This window comes from Tupaia chinensis, unplaced genomic scaffold, assembly GCF_000334495.1.
Source record: "Tupaia chinensis unplaced genomic scaffold, TupChi_1.0 Scaffold000539_1, whole genome shotgun sequence".
In the NCBI taxonomy this organism is placed as follows: domain Eukaryota; kingdom Metazoa; phylum Chordata; class Mammalia; order Scandentia; family Tupaiidae; genus Tupaia; species Tupaia belangeri.
The window spans coordinates 2,761,549-2,769,468 of NW_006160052.1; the positions used below are offsets into that span (position 1 = coordinate 2,761,549).

General features: G+C 53.5%; 1 long non-coding RNA gene across 1 annotated transcript; it reads left to right on the plus strand.

The window, feature by feature from the left end:
- Nucleotides 1-6: 6 nt before the first annotated feature.
- LOC106735825 (uncharacterized) lies at nt 7-5,457 on the plus strand. Its single transcript, XR_001371041.2, has 2 exons — nt 7-1,405; nt 4,311-5,457. It is a non-coding gene; the product is annotated as an uncharacterized LOC106735825 (long non-coding RNA).
- Nucleotides 5,458-7,920: the final 2,463 nt, after the last annotated feature.

Sequence of the window (7,920 nt, forward strand, 5' to 3'; positions counted from 1 at the left end):
CTGCCGCCGCTGCCAGGGCAAGCAGGAGGTGGTGTGAGGTCGCCCGTGCCCGCGACGGCCCCGACCGGGGCGGGGGACCCTCCGGAGTCCCTGCCACCGCCCCACGCCGATGCGCCCTGGCACCCTCCCCTTGCCCTGTGTTTTCACTGCCTCCTGCACCCAAGAGCCCGGACCAGCAGCCCGTCCGACGGCAGCGCCAGCGCCCAGCGCCCGGACTGCCGCGCCGGAAGCAAAGTCTCCTGGGACCAGCTCAGGGTTGCCATCCCGGAGGCGGACGCACACTTCCAGACTGGCGGCCCGGAGGAGAAACCTCTTCCCCTTAGCCAGCGAGCGTGAGACGTGGACAGCCGCCGCGTAGATCCGGGGGAGGCTCCCAAATTGGAACCAGCCTTTGGCTGCGACACCACCCGCTTCCTCCCACCCGGCGGTCGGAATAGCACCCCCTTCCTTGGCCCCTGTTCCAACCTCGGGTGCTGTAAAAAGCAGGCACGTAGCCGCGGGCGGAGCTGGGGACCGGCCTCGACCGGTCCGGGAAGGAGCGATGAGTCTGGTTTTAGTTGACCTGTGGGCATCCTGCTCACGCCTCCCTGCTCGTCCTACGTTTTGGTGCCTAGAGGTGGGGCGCATCTCCAGCGGTGGGGATGGGCAGGAGGGGCCGGTGGGCTGTTCCCTCACACCTCGGCAGTCTGCCCTACTCCGCCTTTGCCCTCAGGGTTCATAAAGGTCAGGCAGGAAGACCTCTGACTTTGGCTTCGTAGTGACCCCAGTGTCGCAGGCTGCTGCTCCCCTGCTCGCCCTGTCTGTTTGCATTAGGGATCCCACACCACCATGGAGGGATGTGAGGGTGAGCCCCACCCCTTCTTTTTACAGATGGGAACAGCCAGAGTGAGAACTCAGACCCGCAGTCCAGAGCTAAGCACGTTAAGCGGGAACCCTGGCCCACTGTGGCCCAGGGGCTCCCCTCTAAAAGAGGGGCTAGAGGCCAGGTGGGCCATCTTTGGTGCTATCTCCCCTCGAAGTCCCCGTGAAGATTCTCAGTGCTGGTTAGCATAGGAGGCCTCTGGGAAGCCCGTCTGTAAAAGAGGCCCTCGTGACGTGTGTGTTGTGTTCACCAGGCGGTCTGGGCCAGCTTTCCCCACCAGAAGGTTCCAGCAGGGCTGTGCTGCCCCGGCTCTCTTCATTCCTAAGGGACCCAACCCACTGGCTGTGGTGGGGAGATCTGGGGAGCGTCTTCTCCCCAGTGGGTGGGGCTGCTCTCTTGGCCCACCAGAGACCCGAGAACTGGCGAATTCCAGTTTACATGATGGGAGAAGTGAAGGAAAGTCACCTGGGAGAGACCCCGGCATGGACTGGGCAGCATGGCGGGGAGTGTCCTGCTCACCGGACAGCTGGCTGGGCCTCGAAGGTAAGACAGGCTCATTTTTCTGAAAGGGGTCATAGATACGCTGTGAATAGAAAGCACAGAGCGGGCTCTCTTCCAGAGTTAAAAGTTTCTATTCAGAGCAAGTTGGAGGGGTGGCAGGAAGAACCACAGCATCCAAAGAGCCATGGAAACTCAGCTGAGTGACAATAATAAGCAGTGTCCAGAGAGCTGAGGATATGTACGCTTTTGGCTAAGTCTTCCAAAGGCCTGCCCTCTGAAAAAGTCCAGACTTCTCTGGATTAGAAACTAGAATCTGGGCAGCATGGGGTTTTTCTTTTCTTTTCTTTTCTTTTGAGTTGGTTTTTATTTTATTTTTATTTTTTATTTTTTTCAGAGTTTTTTTGCTATAGGGTGCGTGTGCTCGCCAGAGAGACAGAGAGACAGAGAGAAATCAAACCCTAGGGGGGATGACCACACCACAATCCCTTCTCCATTCTCCTCGGGATCTTTGGCACGCACGCACACGCGCCCAGCGTGAGTTTAAGCCACTGGGTCCGGGACTTGAACTGTGGTCATGGTAGTCCGGTGACAGCCATTACGCCAACTGCTGGTCCCTATTTTATTTATTATTTTGTAGAAGGTTTTGCCTTAGGGTTTGTGCACTTGCCTGAGAGAGACAGACACAGAGCAAAAGTGAGAAATCCCCCCACCCCCAGGGATGGCCACAGTCCCTTCTCCGTTCTCCTGGGATCTTGGGCACGCATGCACATGTGCCTGGTGTGAATTTGAAGCCACCAGGTTCGGGACTCAAACTTCAGCCGGCCGTGTGGGAGTGCCGTGATGTAGCTGCTGCGCCTTCTGCTGGTCCCGATTAATTGGTTTTTAACGCCTAGGTGTGGAGGTGTTAGGGGGCTCTGTTGTGGTTCTGAAGGTGTGGTTAGGTGGGGACACGGCCCAGGTATCGCAAGTTTTACACGTGTTGCCATCACAGCACCTATGTAGCCCCACTGTGTGCTGGCGCTGCTCAAAGCATTTCGCAGGGGTTCACTTATTCTCTCAGTAATTAAATAGCGGGTTCTGATCTTCCTCTGTTACTTTATATGAGGAAAATGAGTTCTAGAGAGATTAAATAACTTGCCCAAGATCTCCAAGCTAGGGAGGGGTAGAGAGAGGATTTGAACTGGATAGTCTGGCCTCCCCAGGACAGAGGAGGGGGTTGCTACATGTTAGATACTGCTTTTTTGTTTTTTTGTTTTCCGTTTTGCTGTAGAACACATATGCTTGCCAGGGAGAGGGAAAGAAAGACAGAGATAGGGAAAATGAGAAATCCCCCCCAAGGGGGGTGGCCATCCCACAGTCCCTTCTCCTCTTGGGATTTTGGGGACACATGCACGCACACCCGGCGTGTTTTTGAAGCCAGCAGGCTGGACTTGAACTGTGCAGTCGGCCATTTGGGATCCAACCACCTTTACCACCATGCCTGCCACCTGGCTGGCCCCATGTTACTATGGACATTTCAAGAATTTTTTAATTGTGGCAAAATATACATGACATAAAATCAGCCATTTCTGAGGGGTCTGGTTCGCGAGCCCTAAGTGCCCACACGCTGTTGTACAATCATGCCAGCGGCCCTCCCAAGCACCTTTTTCATCTCGCTCAACTGAAATTCTGTACCCATTAAATCTGGGGCTACTTGTGTTGTTTTTCTCTCTTCTGGGAAATCTCAAAACCTGAGCACTGGGACCAGCAGATGGCATAGTAGATACATTGCTGGACTCCCAAGTAGCCCACCGTGGTTCAAGTTCTGGATCCTGTGGCTTAAAACTCATGCTGGGCACGTGTGCATGTGTGCTCCAGATCCCGAGAGGAGAATGGAGGAGAAGGGATTGCAGCGTGCCCATCCCCCCAGGGGGTGATTTCTTGCTTTCTGTCTCTACCACTCTGGCTCCCCGGTGAGCGCATCTGCCCTGTAGCAAAAATGTCTCTTAAAAAAACAAAAACAGGTACCAGCAGTTAGGGTAATGGCTATGTCGCTGGACTCCCACGTAGTCGACCGCAGTTTGCGTCCCAGACCCGGTGGCTTAAACTCATGCCAGGCGCGTGTGCGTGCGTGCCCAAGATCCCAAGAGGAGAATGGAGGAGAAGGGATTGCGGCGTGGCCATCTCCCCTGGGAGGGGTTTCTCGCTTTCTATCTCTCTGTCTGGCGAGCACACGCGCCCTATAGCAAAAAACCTCTCCAAAAAGCAAACAAACAAACAAAACAAAAACAAACAGTGACCAGCAGTTGGCGTAATGGTTATGTCGCTGGATTCCCAAGTAGTCGATTGTGGTTTGAGTCCCGGACCTGGTGGCTTAAACTCATGCCAGGCATGTATGTGTGCATGCCCAAGATCCTGAGAGGAGAATGGAGAAGGGATTGCGGTATGGCCATCTCCCCTAGGGGGTGATTTCTCACTTTCTGTCTCTCTGTCTCTCTCTGTCTTTCTGGTGAGTGCATGCAAAAAATTTATTAAAGTTTTCAAAACAAAACAAAACAGGGACCAGCAGTTGGCATGATGGCTGTGTCAGTGGACTCCCATGTAGTTGACCGCTGTTCGAGTCCTGGACTCAGTGGCTTAAACTAACGCCGGGCGTGTGTGCATGTGTGCCCAAGATCCCGAGAAGAGAATGGAGAAGGGATTGTGGCATGGCCATCCCCCCTGGGGGGTAATTTCTTGCTTTCTGTCTCTGTCGCTCTGTCTTTCTGGTGAGTCCACGTGCCCTATAGCAAAAACTTCTTAGGGAAAAAAACAAACAAACAAACAACTGAGCACTAAGTGCCCTCTCCGCCCCTTAGCATCTCAGGCGAGGTGAAGCTGCCACAGGGGTGTGTGAGCCGGAGCCTGCTGGGCGTGGCTAGGACATGGGTACCTTGGAATCTCAGTGACTTTGTTTCTTCTGTTGCAGGTCCCCACACTGCTGAGTCCAGGGAGAGCCCCAGAGCTGGTTGTGCCCACCTCCCAGGGCCCACTTCCCGGGCTGGCAACACTGTTCAGGCCTGGGCCAGCAGGAGTTCAGGCTTCACTGGCGGGGGGGGCAGGAGCAACTGCTCAGCAGCCTGCTTTCCATACCATCCAGTGGAAGAGCCCAGGTCGGGGAGTTCCTGATTCCCCCTGTGCTAGGGTTTGGGCACAAGTTCTGGGTACCTGGAACTGAGCTGTGTACTCCTGAAGCCTAAAGAATGGGTCCCAGTTCCAGCTTTGTTCTTTTTCCTTTTTCTTTTTAAATTTGCCAGAAGGTTCCTGTACTCACCAAAGAGAGACGGAGACAAAGGGAGCGGGAGAACGCACGCCCATGGGGAATGGTCACGCTGCAGCCCCTTTTCTATTCCTCCGTCATTTTGGGATCTGGGTCATGCACACACACAGCTGGTATCGTTCAAGCCTCCAGGACGGGACTCGAACTACCTAGTCTAGTTGGCCATATGGGACCCAGCCGCCTTAATCTCTATGTCACCGGCTGGCCCAGATCCAGCTTTCTGAACCACCAGGCCAGGGGCGGTCCTTTTCTTTTTTTCGACCACTATGTTGGTTGCATCCTCAGCTCAGGTCCGCCCCCATCAGGGTCTGTGGTCAGGTGACCTTCCTCAGGACCACACAGCTCCTCCGTGTCTCCCTCCAGAAGTGCCCAGAGCGTTCCAGAGCTCACTAGCTCTTCCAGAAGCGCCTTCTCGCTTGGCTTCCAGTGGCTTGGCGGTCCCTCTGCCTGCCAGGTGCCAGGACCTGTAGAACAGCTGCCACGCCCACCCCCTCCCTCCAGGCCTTGTGCCCTGGGCCAGGGCCACCTGACGTGACCTGGAACTTTTCACCCTGGAGGCTGTCTCCTAGCATCCCTGTGTGGACACCAGGCTCAGTCCAGCCTAAGCCCTCCCTGGGCAGCTCCCAGCTCTACGGCCCCCTGGCCTCTTGCAAACCCAGGGAGGATTTCTACAAAAGCCGGAAGACAGTGGGTTTCGCAGAGGTGGGGATGCTTGGGGAGGGGACCCGAAGTGCCTCATTCATAGTTTAGTGGTGTTTACTAAGATGCTTTTCTGAATAAAGTGGTTTGTCCCATCTTGGGTGTGTGCCTTCTGTCCTGGGCCTTTCAACGCCTTTGGTGCCTGGTCCCCCAGGCTCCTCCTCTCATGTACTTCCCTGTGTTCCACCTGCCTCCTGCCTGCCTTTTCTTTCCTTCTGGGAGAGGTTGCCTGAGGGCAGGAGACAGAGGGCAGGAAACTGCTGCCTGTGTGGGCCACAGGAGGGAGTTCCAGAGGCGGCTCCCAGTGGCTGTCTTCCCGCACTGCACTTCCTGTCACTCCAGGCTGAGACGGGGTGGGGCCAGGAGAGTCCTGCTCCAGCCTGACACCATCAGTCCAGTTCAGGGTGGGCTGGCGACGCTCACGCCTCAGATACACAGAGAGGAGCGCAGAGGGGGTTTCCTGGAGCCCAGGCCCGGGCTTTCTGCAGACCGGGTGCTGCTCTCGTGCGGCCTCCTGGACTCCCCACCTGCTCTCCCTGGTGTCCCTGAGCCTCTGCGTGCTATGGGAGGTGCCCTGAAAGAGGAAAGGGCACAGGGCATGAGACAGAGGTCAGAGGCCTCCTGCAGGCTCCTTCCTGTGCCTTGGGCCTGCTGCCAGGAAACAGGATTCCACTGGCAGATCCAGAACCCTGGGACAGTGCCAGGCTGGGATCAGATGCTGTGTGCGCCACACAGAACCCTCCCCGACACACACACACTCACACACACACACACACACCCTTCTCTTCATGGTCTGTTTTAGAATTTCCTGATAGAGGAAGCGCCCCAGTTCCTCAAGCCTCTCCATCACTCTCTTCTTCCCTCTCTTGTCTATTCATAAATCTCCCACAATACACAGCATGGCTCTGCTTTGTGCGAAGGCGGGGAGGCCTCCATTCGACTTTACTTTAGCTAGTGGAGCGTTTTGCAATTGAAAATGGGCTTCTGGGCCCAGCAGATGGTGTAATGGTTATGTCACTGGACTCCCACTGGCTGACCGCAGTTCGAGTCCTGGACCTGGTGACTTGAAACACACTGGGCACATGTGTGTGCATGCCCCAAATTCCAAGAGAATGGAGGAGAAGGGGTGGTAGTGTGGTAGTGTGGTCATCCCGGCTGGGGGATGTCTGTCTGTCTCTTTCTCTCTCGCTGGCTATCTCTGTACTCTAGAGCAAAACTTTCTAAAAAAAGGAAAAGAAAAGAAAAAGAAAATGGACTTCTACCTGCATTATCTTATTCCCTATTGTTCTAGAGGTTGCACTGACACCCCCACCCGTTCAGTAGAGGAAGTGGAGCCCCAGGAGAAGGGCCTTACTCATGGTCACACACTCCTTAGTGGCAGCACAGGGACTGGAAGACAGATCTCCTCAGCTGTGGTCCTTCGGCTGCCTCTGAAGCTTAGATGGAGTTTGGCGTCTCCTCCTGGAGACCAGGTGTTCAGGACTGGACTAATCCGCCATTTCCGGTTTCCTGTGTGTTGAGGGGAAAGTGTGCTTTGAAATAAGACTCTGCTTTCCAGGGACGTAATGGGCCCGTGAGTGCAGTCCCAGGGGCTTGCTCACGCATGGCTATTTCTCTTCTTTTCTAGGGGTAGACGTGGGGTCGTTGGTGGTAAAGAAGGAGAAGAATAAACTACTATTTCCAGGGATAAAGGCAAAATACAGGGATATGAGAGAAAGATCTGGTTAGCGCGGTTATACACATTTTTGTTTTCTTATAATAGTTATTTGTAAAATAAGATGTCTCTATGTATATCCATCAAAATATAATGGCAGTTTATACCCATTTTAAACATTTAAGTAGATAGAAGTGTACAAAGTAAAAAGAAGCCATTCTCCTATCCTAATCTCATGCCCTACACATAAACCATTGTTATCGATGAACTCTCCTTTCTTTAAGGAAATTTTAATTGCTGAGCGAGCACCCCCAATAGAGAGTTGTTAGTCTATAACCATTTCTTTCCATTTCTCCATCCAGTCAGCATTTTTAAAAATGAACCATTACAGGGACCAGCAGTTAGCGTAATGGCTATGTCGCTGGACTCCCACGTAGTCGACCGCGGTTCGCGTCCCGGATCTGGTGGCTTAAACTCACACTGGGCGCGTGTGCGTGCATGCCCAAGATCCCGAGAGGAGAATGGAGGAGAAAGGATTGCAGCGGGACCATCCCCCCGGGGGGTGATTTCTCGCTTTCTGTCTCTCTGTCTCTGTCTGGCGAGTGCACACACCCTATAGCAAAAACCTCTCAAAAAAAAAAGAACGATTACAGATGTCTTTTTTCTTTTAGAATTATTTTATTTAACTTTATTTATTTATTTAAATTTTATCAGACAGAGACAGCATGAGAGAAAGAGAGAGAGAGTAAGCCACCAGGTCCAGGACTCAAACCGTGGTCAGCCCTGTGGAAATCTAGCACCCTTATTCACTATATCACCTGCTGACCCCCCAGTCAGCCTTTTAAAAAAATAATTATTTCATTTTAATTTTATTTATTATTATTATTTTTTATTTTACCAGAGAGA